We start from the raw sequence: 15,626 nt of genomic DNA on the forward strand, positions 1-15,626 counted from the left end.
ATTCTCCCCCACAAAGGGAAAAAAAAAACCCTCATACTACTTTTTCATTATGTATTTCATGTCTCTAACTTTCTGTCTCATATTTCCACCCCTCTCTCTACTGTGTCCTGGGTAATATCTTCAGATCTATATCCCATTTCACAGCTACTCTTTATCTCTGTCTAATTTCCTGTTTAACTTATCCACAGAGTTTTCAATTTTAATGACTGTATTTATATTTTTCATGTCTAGAGGTATTGTTTAGCTCTTTTACAAATCAGTGTGATGTTTTCGTTAGTGACTTCTTCCTTTTTCATGTATTTGATTCTGTTTTGTGCACCTTTAATAATTTTAACTGCTTATAGCCTTTAAAGATAACTCTCATCTGAAGTTCTTGGAGGTCTAATCCCATGATATCTTCCTAATGTTACATGGTTTTCTTGTGTCGTTGTATAATTCTGAATGGTGAATCATTATGAATGGGGAACTTTACTGTGGGAATTCTGTGTGGTTTAGTTTGTTTGTGAACTCAGAAAGAGCTTGCATTTGTTTCTGTCAAGTTTCCCCAGGGAATTAGCTACAGCTTGCTTGCTTGTTTATTTACTTAGTTATTGGATTAAAGTTTCCTGAATTGAGCAGGCATTATGGATTAGGATTTCAGATCTTTATCAAGGCAGGTCTGTGCTTACTAACTCTTAAGGGGAGATTTCGCCTTCTTTATCAGTCTAGGACAAAACAGACAAAACAGGACAAAGCCTCCTGTCATCTTTCATTATCAGTGGGAGATATATATATATTTTAGTTCTCCATTTCTCTGGAAGTAGCCCTTTGAAGGTTAGGCTTATGCAGGAATTTCAGGCCCCTTGTCTCCTGTTTGAAAGAAAATAAGAAACTGGTGAGGTTGGAGGGTAATGAATGAGGGGCAATGATGGTAGAACATGAAACCAGAGAGGTAACGAGAGGCAGGAACTTGTAAAACCTTGTGAGTCATGGCAAGATATTTGGCTTATACTCTCAGAGAGATGAAAAATCTTTGGAGGGTTTTGAGCAAAGGCATGACATTCAAGAATGTGACTTGATTTATAGTTTAGATGGATTTGTCTGGTGGCAGTTGGAAAATAAACTACGGGGTCCAAGGATGACAGTAGGGAGACAAAGTTGAAGGCTGTTGCAGTATTGTGGGTGAGAGGTGATGATGGTGTGCACTTGGGTGGTTACTGTCAGAAATGGCAAAATTCTGGGTATGGTTTGAAGATGTTTTCAGTTCTTTTGGATATATAAACGTAAAAGAGGTATTGCTGGGTCATTTGGTGATTCTAGTTTTAATTTTTTGAGGAAACAGCATACTGTTTTCTATCACAGCTATGCTATTTTACATTCCTATCCATTGTGTACAAGAATTCAAATTTTTCCACAGCCTTGTGCACGCGTGTTATTTTCTTTAAAAATTTTTTTTCTATGGCCGCCATCCTAATGGGTGATATCATTGTGGTTTTGATTTGCATTTCTCTAATGTTTAGTGATATTGAGCATCTTTTATATGCTCGCTGGCCATTTGTATATCTTCTTCAGAGAAATGTCTTTTCAAGTCCTTTGTTCATTTTAAAAATTAGGTTCTTTGGATTTATGTTGTTATTGAGCTATAGGAATTCTTTATATATTCTGGATATTAACAGATATTTGATTTGCGATTATTTTCTCCAGTTCCCTAAGGTTACCCTTTTACTCTGTTGATTGTATCTTTTGATGCGTAGAAGTTTTAAATTTTGATATAGTCAAATTCACCTAGTATTGCTTTTGTTGCCTGAGCTTTGGGTGTTATATCGAAGATGTCATTGCCAAATCCAATGGCGTAAAACTTTCCTTGTTTTCTCCTAAGAGTTTTATAATTTTAGATCTTATATTTAGGCCTTAGATTGATTTTGAGCTAATTTTTCCCATGGTGTAAGGTAACTTCATTCTTTTAGCATATGAATATCCAGTTTTTTCAACACTTTTTGTTGAAAAGACTGCCCTTTATCCATTAAATTCTCTTGGCACCCCTGTCAAAAATTATTTGACTATATATGTGAGAGTTAGAAGTATATTCTTGATCCCTCCATCTCATTGACTCTCCATTAACTACATTTGCTCTATTTTGCCTACTAAATATCTTATGAATCTGTCTGCTTCTTTTTATTTCTGTCGCTGTCACCCTGGCTTATATTGTCATTCAGGTTGTAGGAATAGCCTAAAAACTTATTTCTTCACATGTAGTTAAAAAAAGAAAGCAAGCAGCTATATTGTGATATAATTCACATACAATAAACTTACCCATTTAAGGTGTACAATTCAGGAGTTCCCTGGAGGGCTAGTGGTTAAGATTCTGGGCTTTCACTGGCAGGGCCCAGGTTCAGTTCAGTCCCTGGTTGAGGAACTGAGAGGTGTGGCCAAAGAAATATATATATAGAAAAGTGTACAATTGAATGGTTTTTAATATATGCAACCATCACTACAATCTAACTGTAGAACATTTTTCTTCAACCCCAAATCATGAATACTTCTTGATCCCCTCTAACCTGTTATCCAATTTGTAACTAGATTGATCTTTTTTTAAAAAAAAGCTTATCTGATTACGTTCCATTTCCCCATCCCCCTATATAAAAGCCTTCAGTGGTCTACTATCTCCTTACAGTAGACCAAAATCTTTGATGTGGCTTTGATTCCACACCCTTCCCCGAGACCTCTGTATCTTCATTTCATATCACTCCTGTAATATGGCACTATGTTACAGCTACAACCATGCTCTTCCCTTTTCATGAGTTTTTACGGCTTTACGTTTTCTCTGCCCCAGTCCCATCTCTATCATCTACCAAACTTTCCTATCTCAGCTCAAATAATGCTTTCTCAAAGAAGGCTTCCATGAATCACCACCCCACCCGCATCCCCTCCACCCCCCACATACCCTGATGAGCTTGGGGTCCCTCTGTTTGCCTTGGATTCCTCCTTTAGAATATAGATTCCATGAGGCCAGGTGCTGGCTCACTACTGTATCTGCATTGCCTAGCATAGTGCCATTTTGCAGACATTTCATTTATTCAGCTGGTATTATTGGGTGCCCACTATTGGTCAGGCATCCCTCTAAGTGAAGATATGCAAAAGAGCATGGCTGGAAGTCTGAGTCCTTGACTGTAACTACTTCCAGAAACTGCGAAACATGGGCTATACATCAACTCTGGTGTGGGAAGGAGGGCAGCTTTCCCCATGAGACCTGTTAGATAAAGCCTTTATAATTAACTATGGTTGGCCCTGAAAGATCACACATAGGATTTTGGACAGGAGCTGGATTCCTCAGAGATTAGAGGATGTTTTTCTCTTGAGAAACTGAACAGGCCAAGAGAAAAGCTTTCAGATACTGGTATTTGTCTGTGTGTGTGTTTCATTGAATAGGCCTGTTTGCTACCTTATCGCTGCACAGTGAATTTGCCTTGCTGACCAGCCCTGTCCCTGCACCCAGAGCATCCATGTCAATTTTTAAAGTGCACGAAGAAAAGATACAATCAGACATCTAAGAATTTCAGGCATTTGATGAATACCTCCTACTTAAAAGAGAGACTGAATAATTGCACAGATAAGAGAAACGCAGAAGAAACGGAGACAATGTAAAGAATGAACTAAAACTTGAAAAAAATTACCACATAATAATAATCTGAATATTTCCATTATATAAGAGAAAACATGGCACCCAGGAAATAATGAGAGCCTGTGAAAAAGCATATCCAGAGAGAACAATTAGGAACTCTAAAAGGAAAAAGAAAATATGATGATTGAAAGAAAAATCAACAATAGGTGTGCCAAAAGATAAAATCAAGAAAATCTTGCAAAATATACAGCAACAGATATAGTGGTATAATATAGAAAATTTAAGACGTTTAGAAGATAAATCCTTGAGATGTAATATTAGACTACTAGGAATTGTAGAAGGAATATAAAGAAAATAGCAGGGAAATACAATATTTCTGAAATTAAAGAGCACTTGTCTCCAGTTTGAAAAGATCCAGGGTGTGTCTAGCACAATAAATGGAAAATATTCCCTACTCCTACCCACCTAAAATCAAATAATCATAACAGCAGGTTATAGAGATGATTTGAAGAAAAGGGATGAGAAGAGAGAAACAGATGACACAGCAAATATTATGAATCATAATGGCACCAAACTCTGTAGTTAGAGAAAACTGAAAAATAATGGACTTTAAAATCCTAAAGGAGGATCGCTATCAGCTCAGAATTTTAAATCCAGCCAAACCATCCAACTAAGGCCAACACAGAAGAAAGCTATTTTAGATATGCAGGAAGTAAAACTTATATTTTCTTTTACTTTTCTAAGAAACTTTTTGAAAGATATGCTAAAGCCAAATGAGCAGTAAATTCAGGAGACAGTAGATGCTACTCAGGAAGTGGTGAGGAGCTTCCTAGGTCATTTTCTTCCCTGTACAGCAGGTGGAAAAGTCATTTCTGACCAGAATAGATGCACAAAGTGCTCTGTGCAAGAATTCTGCAGGGATAAAGACAGACTTGAAACCTTATTTGATTCTGTCAGTGTTTTGGAAAATAAGGATGAGGAATTTTGACAGTTATTATGGAGGATGTGGACGAATTAAAGATGAATACCTAGAAAACTAAACAAATGAAATTTCAGTTAAACCAAAAGAATTTTTTTTTTTTGAAGGAAGAAAAGAAGGTGTACTACTTGGCTGAGCAGATAGCAGAATTTAATTAGCCATACTAAGCACTACTAAGTTAACTTAAAATGCCCTTGTGTGTAGTTAGACAAGGTAGTAAAGAATGAGGTGCAACTGTAATGTAAGAGAACAAGGTTTTTTACAGCTAACTCAAGGAATTGATGTAAAATGTCAAAATGGGAAAAGCGAGGCATAGCAGTGCTGCAAACACTGTTAAGAAACCTACCTGGGGTCCTTTCTTCTCCTTTCCTTCCTAACAAAACATAGGATAGCAACATGCTTAGCAAAAAAAATTTATTACCTTACCTTTCTTGTCAGTAAGAGTGGCCATTTTATACCATTCTGGCCAGTGACAAATGATTAGAAGTCACAGAGTGGCAGATGCAGCCAAAATGTGTTCTTTGCCCTTTTTTTTCTTGTCTGGAATACAGTTGAGTTGCTGGAGATGTAGCATCCGTCTTAAGACACTGAGGTGATAAGGATGAGAGAGATAGTCACATGCTTATGAGGGGAGGCAGAGCAGAAAGATCTCAGATGGGTCCTTGCTGGCATACTGGGTCATGTGATAGCCTGGCATTGCCTCTGGGCTTCTACTACCTGAGAAAAATAGATCACTTATTTGTTCAGAAATTTGAGTTGATCAAGTTGCATAAAAATAATGTTTTAAAATTATGGTGGTAAATAGAGTTTAAAACAGTTAAAAAATTTGGGGTGATTGTTTCTGGGGGTGGTGGGGAGACTGTCATAGAAATTTCTGAATTTTGGTATGCTTGATACTGTAGTGAGCTCAGTCTGATGTTTTGGACAATGCATATATATATTTTAATAAAATTTTTCGTTGTTCAGTCACTCAGTTGTGTCCAACTCTTTGCGAACCCACGGACTGCAGCACTCCAGGCTTCCCTGTCCTTCACTATCTCCCAGAGTTTGCTGAAACTCATGTCCATTGAGTCAGTGATGCCATCCAACCATCTTGTCTTCTGTTGTCCCCTTCTCCTCCTGCCCTCAATCTTTCCCAGCATCAGGGTCTTTTCCAAAGAGTTGGCTGTTTGCATCAGGTGGCCAAAATATTGGAGCTTCATCTTCAGCATCAGTCCTTCCAATGAATATTCAGGGTTGGTTTCCTTTAAGATTGACTGGTTTGATCTCCTTGCTGTCCAAGGGACTTTCAAGGGTCTTTTCCAGCACCACAGTTTGAAAGCATCAATTCTTTGGCCATCAGCCTTCCTTATGGTCCAACTCTCACATGCGCACATGAATTCTGGAAAAACCATAGCTTTGACTATACGGACCTTTGTTGGCAAAGTGATGGCTCTGCTTTTTAATATACTGTCTAGGTTTGTCATAGCTTTCTTCTAAGGAACAAATGTCTTTTAATTTCATGGCTGCAGTCACCATCTGCAGTGATTTTGGAGCCCAAGAAGATAAAGTCTGTCTCTGTTTCCATTGTTTCCCCATCTATTTGCCATGAAGTGATGTGACTGGATGCTATGATCTTAGTTTTTTGAGTGTTGAGTTTTAAGCTAGCATTTTTACTCTCTTCTTTCACCTTCATCAAGAAGCTCTTTAGTTCCTCTTTGCTTTCTGCCATTAGGGTGGTAGCATCTGCATATCTAAGGTCATTGATATTTCTCCTGGCAATCTTGATTCCAACTTGTGTTTCATCCAGCCCAGCTTTGCATATGATGTACTTTGTGGATAAGTTAAATAAGCAGGGTGACAACATACAACCTTGATGAACTCCTTTCCCAGTTTTGAACCAGTCCATTGTTCCATGTCTGGTTTTAACTGTTGCTTGTTGACCTGCATACAGGTTTGTCATGAGGCAGGTAAGGTGGTCTGGTATTCTCATCTCTTTAAGAATTTTCCACAGTTTGTTGTGATCCACACACTCAAAGGCTTTAGCGTAGTCAATAATGAAATACAGATTAATAAAAAAGACAAGTATCTTCTTGCATGGAACATTTTGATAGCTTCCCATTTTACTTAAGATAAAATCCATTTTAGGGCTTCCCTGTGGTCTAGTGGTTAAGAATCCGCCTGTCAATGAAGGGGACATGCGTTTGATCCCTGGTCCAGGAAGATTCCACATGCCACGGGGCAACTAAGCCCAAGCAGCACAACTACTGAGCCTGTGTTGTAGAACCCACAAGCCACAGTGACTGAAGCCTGTGCGCCTCAAGCCTGTACCCAAAGAAGAGAAGCCACCACAGTGAGAAGCCTCACACTGCAATGAAGAGTAGTGCCTGCTCGCTGCAACTAGAGAAAGCTTGCATGCTGCAATGAAGACACCGTGCAGCCAAAAATAATAAATACAGAAAAACCCATTTTAGCAGATTCTTTGTGATATGCCTGGCGCTGGCTACCTTCTCTCTTCAGCTTTCATCCTCTTCCTCCTTGTCTAACCCCTAACCACATTATCTTCTTTCAATTTTGTAAACACCCTTTGGGTAAATTTGCTCATGGAGTTTCCTCTGGTTCAGTCAGGAGCCCAGGAGAAAACATTACACGCGCAAACTTGGTGACCCACGAGAGTTTAATAAAGGGCGAGTTTAATAAAGCATGCTCCCTGGCATGCTGCGGGGAGCCATCCATTTCTGGGCCCACAGGACCTGTGTGGAGACAGTTACTGATAGAACCGTGGCCTTTAGGAGGTCCAAAGGGATAACCAGTAGGTATGTGGACACTGAGAGTGCAGTGCTCACTATTCATTAAGACAACTGGAGTGGTTAGTATAGAAAAATGTCTCATTGCACATTAGGCTTGCTTGCCTTATGTAGAAGTCTACTCCTCTTCAGAGTCACTATTGGTCATGTGATCAGGGCCTCACAGAGTAAAAGCCTTGTGTTTTTTTTTTTTTTTAAAATGTTATTGAAGTATAGTTGATTTACAGTGTTGTGTGAATTTCTGCTGTACAGCCAGGTGATTCAGTTATATATTCTTTTTCATTATGGTTTATCACAAGGTATTGAATATAGCTCCCTGTGCTATACAGTAGGACTTTGTTGTTTTTCCATCTTATATTTAATAGTTTGCATCTGCTAATTCCAACTCCCAATCCTTTCCTCTATGCCCCCGGTCCCCCACCCAAGCAACCACAAGTCTGTTTTCTATGTCTGTGAGTCTGTTTCTACTTTGTAGATATGTTCATTTGTGTCATATTTTCTATTTCTCATATAAGTGTTATCATATGGTATTTGTCTTTCTCTTTCTGACTTAATTTCACTCAGTATGATAATTTCTAGGTCCATCCATATTGCCGCAAATGGCATTATTTTGTTCTTTTTTATGACTGAGTAATATCCCATTGTGGTGTGTATGTATGTGTGTGTGTGTGTGTGTGTATACATATATATATATACATTTACACATGTGTCTTGGCTACTGTAAATAGTGCTGCTATGAACATTGAGATGCATGTATCTTTTAAAATTATGACTTTATCTGGGTGTGTGCCCAGGAGTGGGATTGCTAAATCATATGGCAACTCTATTTTTAGTTTTTTGAATAAACTTCTTGGTTGTTTTCCATAGTGGCCACACCAACTTACATTCCCACCAATAGTATAAGAGGGCTCTCTTTACTCCACAGTCTCTCCAGTATTTCTTATTTGTAGACTTTAGTAGAAGGCTTCTTGGTCTTGGGTATCCAGGTACCCACATGATTCAATTTTGAATTTAAAACCAAGACACAGGTGGTTTAGTGAGTAAAGAATTCGCATGCAGTGCAGGAGACACAGGAGATGCAGGTTTGATCCCTGGGTCAGGAAGGTCCCCTGGAGGAGGAAATAGCAACCTACTTCAGTATTTTTGCCTGGAGAATCCCATGGACAGAGGAACCTGGTAGGCTACAGTCCATAGGGTCACAAAGAGTTGGACATGACTGAAGCAACTGAGCATGCATGCACATTCAGTATTGACTTGGGAGGTGCCATTGGCAAGCTGGCCTGTGAAGATCACCCTGTCACAGCCTTGGTTCCTGGCCCTCCAGAGAGCTGACACCCCTTCACTGGGGTGGATGAGCAGGACAGACAGGAACACCTGGCCCTCCCAGAACAGGGTGAGGCTCACAAGGTAGGTGCCATTGTTGAAGTCTGTCACCTTTCCCGAAGCACCCGCCTTCAGGGCCGGGGAAAATATCCTGGCCCTGAGGAAATCCCCGCCGTATTGCGTCCCAGGTGGTCCCTCACCTCCAGCAGGACGTCCAGCTGGTCCCCCCTGCAGTATGTGTCTCGAGGGCTGAGGAGGGTGGCTCTGCTGTGTGTGGCGCTGGTGGTGGGGCTCCTGTGGGTGAAGGGTCTGGGTGGGATCAGCTGGTCTAGTTTCTCCATGATCCTCTTTATCCTCTGCTCAGTCTCTGCTGGTGAAACTGCTGGGTCGAGTGGTACTTAGGTATCAGACCATTTTGAAGGTATTCCTTCAAAGGTATTCCTGTGATGCACGAAGGTAGGCATCTCTTATTCACACCAAAATTGAAACGACAAAGGCGATACACAACTGAACCTGTCTCTGTTAACCTTAAGGATGGATTTACATCTTTATTAATATATTATCACCAAAGAGTCAAATCCAGGAACTTCCATAACCAAAGTGCAAGAAAGCTTTTGGTAATGCATATGTGTCAATTATTCCATTTTTTACTTCTATCACTTCTATCCATAGGATATTAATGTCCATTAAAAATTGATGATCCTAGGTACGTATGTACAATGGAATATTACTCAACCATAAAAAGGAACACATTCGAGTCAGTTCTAAAGAGGCAGATGAACCTAGAGCCTATTATACAGAATGAAAGTACGTCAGGAAGAGAAAAATATCATGTATTAACATATATATATGGAATCTAGAAAGACGGCACTGATGAACCTATTTGCAGAGCAGCAGTGCGGATGCAGACACAGAGAACAGACTTACGGACCAGAGGCAGGGCAAGGGGGGAGGAGAGGGTGGGACAAATGGAGAGAGTGACATGGAAACATATATATGCTACCATATATAAAATCGATGGCCAATGGGGAATTTGCTGGATGACTCAGGGAACTCAAACCAGGACTCTGTGACAACCAAGAAGGGTGGGATGGGGTGGGAGATGGGAGGGAGGCTCAAGAGGGAGGGGACACTGGTATACCTATGGCTGATTCATGTTGATGGATGGCAGAAACCAACACAGTATTGTAAAGCAGTCATCCTCCAATTAAAAATAAATACATTTAAAAAATAATGATCCTAAAAAATATATGACTGAGACATTTTGATTAAGAAGTGGTTACAACTGTACATTGAAAGAAGTAAATATTAAGAAATATTTTACTATGTCTAAGTCCTAATAAAATGAAAGGAAAAATCATAAAAAAAATAAATATTTTTAACAGTGAAATATCAAGTTTTTTGTAAAAATTTACTAATTTTTAAATAGGTACCATGTAAACATGGTAGCTCAGTTGGTAAAGAATTGCCTGTAGTGCAGGGGACCTGGGTTCGATTCCTGGGTCAGGAAGATCCCCTGGAGAAGGAAATGGCAACCCACTCCAGTATTCTTGCCTGGAAAATCCTATGGATCGGGGAACTTGGCAGGCTACAGTCCATGGGGTCGCAAGAGTTGGACACAACTTAGTGACTAACCCATCACCAAACATGGTACAAAATTAAAAATATGCAAAGTGGAAAGAAGTATGAAAGAAGCCTTCCTCTTTCATTCCTGTCTCCTGTCACAGTTTTCCTCCCAGCATTAGTCACTCTTATAAATATCTTTCCAGGGCCTATGCATATGTACACATGTGTGCACATGCAAGCACACTACATATATTCTCTTTCTAAATAAATGGTAGTGTTATATGCATTGTTCTGTGCCTTGCTTTAATGTCAGGATGTATTCTGAATCTTTCTTCATTTCAGAACATACTGAGCTATGTTCATTAAGATGGACACAAAATACTTCATTCAGTAAGATGGACACAAAATATTTCATTCATTCATTAATATGGACACAAAATCTTTCATTGAATGGATGATGGACACAAAATATTTCATTGAATGGATGTATCATTCTTTAACCAGTTGCCTGTTGGTGGACATATAGATTTCCCCAAATTCTGCTAATACGGTGTTGAAATTAATAATCTTGTACATATATTCTGGAAATGGAGTTATTGGGTTGAAATTTAAGGGCATTTTTATATGTACTAAAAAAATAGAAAGGTTTATGCTTTGGTTCTAGTAATTGTCTTTAACAAATATGTGCAGGAGATTTATGTAAGACATTTAATCTTCTTCAGCAGTATCTCTTGATTTGCAACCCAGGGACTGTAACCTCCCAGGCTCCTCTGTCCATGGAATTTTCTAGGCAAGAATACTGGAGTGAATTGACATTTCCTACTCCAGGGGATCTGCCTGACCCAGGGATCGAACTTGAATTTCCTGCATCTCCTGCATTGGCAGGCAGATTCTTTACCACTGTGCCACCTATATGTTATCTCTAATGTGTAGCATATTATACTATAGTTCAGTTCAGTTCAGTTCAGTCGCTTAGTCGTGTCTGACTCTTTGCGACCCCATGGACTGTAGCATGCCAGGCTTCTCTGTCCATCACCAACTCCCGGAGCCTACTCAAACTCATGTCCTTCGCGTCGGTGATACCATCCAACCATCTCATCCTCTGTCATCCCCTTCTCCCTCCTTCAATCTTTCCCAGCATTGTTTCCAATGAATCGGTTCTTCTCATCAGGTGGCCAAAGTATTGAAGTTTCAGCTTCAGCATCAGTCCTTTCAATGAATATTCAGGACTGATTTCCTTTAGGATTGACAGGTTGAATCTCCTTGCAGTCCAAGTTACTCTCAAGAGTCTTCTCTGACACTACAGCTCAAAAGCATCAATTCTTCAGCACTCAGCTCTCTTTATAGTCCAACTCTCACATCCATACATAACTACTGGAAAAACCATAGCTCTGACTAGACAGACATTGGTCAGTAAAGTAATGTCTCTGTTTTTTAATATACTGTCTAGGTTGGTCATAGCTTTTCTTCCAAGGAGCAAGCGTTTTTTAATTTCATGGTTGCAGTCACCATCAGCAGTGATTTTGGAGCCCAAGAAAATAAAGTCTGTCACTGTCTCCATTGTTTCTCCATCTATTTGTCATGAAGTGATGGGACCAAATGCCATGATCTTTTTTTTCTGAATGTTGAGTTTTAAGCCAACTTTTTTACTCTCCTCTTTCACTTTTATCGTGAGGCTCTTTAGTTCTTCTTTGCTTTCTGCCACAAGGGTGGTGTCATCTGCTTATCTGAGGTTATTGATATTTCTCCCAGCAACCTTGATTCTAGCTTGTGTTTCATCCAGCCTGGCATTTCGCATGGTATACTTTGCATACAAGTCAAATAAGCAGGGTGACAATATACAGCCTTGACGTACCCCTTTCCCAATTTGGAACCAGTCTGTTGTTCCATGTCTAGTTCTAACTGTTGCTTCTTGACTTGCATGCAGATTTCTCAGGAGGCAGGTCAGATGGGCTGGTATTTCCATCTCTAAGAATTTTCCACAGTTTGTTGTCATCCACACAGTCCAAAGGCTTTGGCATAGTCAATAAAGCAGAAGTAGATGTTTTTCTGGAACTCTCTTGCTTTTTCTATGATCCAACAGATGTTGGCAATTTGATCTTGGGTTCCTCTGCCTTTTCTAAATCCATCTTGAACATCTGGAAGTTCATGGTTCACGTACTGTTAAAGCCTGGCTTGGAGAATTTTGAGCATTACTTCGCTAGTGTGTGAGATGAGTGCAATTGTGCGGTAGTTTGAACATTCTGTGGCATTGCCTTTCTTTGGGACTGGGATGACAACTGACATTTTCCAGTCCTGTGGCCACTGCTGAGCTTTCCAAATTTGCTGGCATATTGAGTGCAGCACTTTAACAGAATCATCTTTTAGGATTTGAAATAGCTCAACTGGAATTCCATCACTTTCACTAGCTTTGTTCATGGTGATGCTCCCTAAGGCCCACTTGACTTCACATTCCAGGATGTCTGGCTCTAGGTGATTGATCATACCATCGTGGTTATCTGGGTCATGAAGATCTTTTTTGTATAGTTCTTCTGTGTATTCTTGCCACATCTTCTTAATATCTTCTACTTCTATTAGGTCCATACCATTTCTGTCCTTTATTGTGCCCGTCTTTGCATGAAATGTTCCCTTAGTATCTCTAATTTTCTTGAAGAAATCTCTAATCTTTCCCATTCTATTGTTTTCCTCGATTTCTTTGCATTGATCACTGAGGAAGGTTTTCTTATCTCTCCTTGCTATTCTTTGGAACTCTGAATTCAAATGGGTGTATCTTTCCTTTTCTCCTTTGCCTTTCACTTCTCTTCTTTTCTCAGCTATTTGTAAGGCTTCATTAGACAACCATTTTGCCTTTTTGTATTTCTTTTTCTTGAGGATGGTCTTGATCCCTGTCTCCTGTACAGTGTCACGAACCTCCGTCCATAGTTGGTCAGGCACTCTGTCTATCAGATCTAATCCCTTGAATCTATTTGTCACTTCCACTGTATAATTGTAAGGGATTTGATTTAGGTCCTACCTGAATGATCTAGTGGTTTTCCCTACTTCAATTTAAGTCTGAATTTGGCAATAAGGAGTTTATGATCTGAGCCACAGTCAGTTCTTGGTCTTGTTTTTGCTGTCTGTATAGAGCTTCTCCATCTTTGACTGCAAAGAATATAATCAATCTGATTTTGGTATTGACCATCTGGTGATGTCCATTTGTAGAGTCTTCTCTTGTGTTGTTGGAAGAGGGTGATTGCTATGACCAGTCCGTTCTCTTGGCAAAACTCTGTTAGTTTTTGACCTGCTTCATTTTGTACTCCAAGGGCAAATTTGCCTGTTACTCCAGGTATCTCTTGACTTCCTACTTTTGCATTCCAGTCCCCTATAGTGAAGAGGGCATCTTATCCTTATTCATCAGAGGGCAGACAGAATGAAAAGCACAGTCACAGAAAACTAACCAAGCTGATCACATGGACCACAGCCTTTTCTAGCTCAATGAAACTATGAGCCATGCTATGTAGGGTCACTCAAGGCAGACCGGTCATGGTGGAGAGTTCTAACAAAACGTGGTCCACTGGAGAAGGGAATGGCAACCACTTAAGTATTCTTGCCTTGAGAACCCCATGAACAGTATGAAAAGGCAAAAAGGTGTGACACTGAAAGATGAACTCCCCAGGTCAGTAGGTGCCCAATATGCTACTGGAGAAGAGCGGAGAAACAACTCCAGAAACAATGAAGGGATGGAGCCAAAGCAAAAACAATACCCAGTTGTGGGTGTGACGGGTGATGGAAGTAAAGTCCAATGCTGTAAAGAGCAATATTGCATAGGAACCTGGAATGTTAGGCCCATGAATCAAGGCAAATTGTAAGTGGTCAAACAGGAGATGGCAAGAGTGAACATTGACATTTTCAGAATCAGTGAACTAAAAGGGACTGGAATGGGTGAATTTAACTCAGATGACCATTATATCTACTACTGTGGTCAAGAATCCTTTAGAAGAAATGGAGTAGCTAGCATAGTCAACAAAAGAGTCCTAAATGCAGTACTTGGGTGCAATCTCAAAAATGACAGAATGCTCTCTCTTCATTTCCAAGAAAAAACATTCAATATCACAGTAATCCAAGTCTATACTATGGTATAATGTAGTATATACTATGTATTGTCATATATAGTATGTAGTATAATATATATAAATAGTATATGTAATAAATATATACAAATGTATTATGTATAACTTGTTTATTAAAACATTTTTAATATATGTGTATATGTGTGTGTGTGTGTGTATGTACTTATTAGCTTTAAAAAGTATCCTTAAATACCAGGCTAAAAAATGATAAGGAAATCTCTTCATCTGTCCTTCTCCATCTTTTGCTATTTATAACATTTCTGTGTTATTGCAGTTTATTTATAATATTTGTGTGTCAGAACACACACAACATTTATGGTTTCCCAACCATAATTTCTATAGTTTTTTTTCTTTTTTTGGCAGGTACTATAGTTTAGTGGATTCAGTAATTGCCATTCTTTTTGTAAGAGATTTTATCACGTGTCTCTTTTTTAAGCTGGTCTTCCACATTTTATAAAGAAGGGTTTATAGAGACTAAATCCCCTGTGTTGTTGTAATAGTTGGATTAAAAAAAAGTTTGAATCTATAAATAACTTGAGATTCATTTGATATGTGGTGCAAGGTGAGAATACAAATTAACTTGTAACCTCCAGGATGATACCTACTGAACCATTTTGCTTATTACTTCTGTAACCTTCAGAAAGATGAAACTGTCCAAGGGACAAATGAAAAATTAAAATATGCTTTCCTTCTAGGAAACTGAGACTTCAAACAGCAAAACATGCATTCAATGATTTTGAGGATTTAGGGAAGAAAACAGTTTAAGTAATTAGCTACAGAACCTGTGTTGGGAAGAAAAGGAAATTGGGGCCAGATAGGGTCTTATGAGTTGAAAGAAAATGCAAAAATCAAGGAAGCAGTGCCTGGGACATAAAAGGCATTCAAAACATTTCTGTTTGCTGCATTCGTGTGATTTCAAGGTTTTTGGGAGGTGGAATGAGAGTGAGAACAAACGTTGTTGTTTAGTTGCTAAGTCATGTCTGGCTCTTTGTGACCCATGGACTACAGCCCGCCAGGCTCCTCTCTCCTTGGGATTTCCTAGACAAGAATATTGGAGCGGGTTACTAGGTCCTTCTGTGGATGATCTTCCTGACCCGGGGATCAAACCAACGTCTCCTGTGTTGCAGGCAGACTCTTTACCATCTGAGCCACCAGGGAAGCCCTGAGTACAAGAATACTGCATACTTTGGAGATACTGTGGGTTTGATTCCAGATCACCACAATAAGCAAATATCATGTTAAAGTGAGTCACATGAATTTTT

General features: G+C 39.4%; 1 protein-coding gene and 1 pseudogene across 1 annotated transcript in view; one reads left to right on the forward strand and one right to left on the reverse strand.

Moving 5' to 3' along the window:
• Positions 1-15,626, forward strand: part of REXO2 (RNA exonuclease 2) — a 120,777-nt gene that overhangs the window by 51,038 nt on the left and 54,113 nt on the right. The window lies entirely within an intron of this gene.
• Positions 675-9,153, reverse strand: LOC145525241 (NXPE family member 2 pseudogene; annotated as a pseudogene).

The sequence above is a fragment of the Giraffa tippelskirchi genome, chromosome 11 (assembly GCF_054371585.1).
Source record: "Giraffa tippelskirchi isolate mGirTip1 chromosome 11, T2T-mGirTip1v1.2.pri, whole genome shotgun sequence".
NCBI lineage: Eukaryota > Metazoa > Chordata > Mammalia > Artiodactyla > Giraffidae > Giraffa > Giraffa tippelskirchi.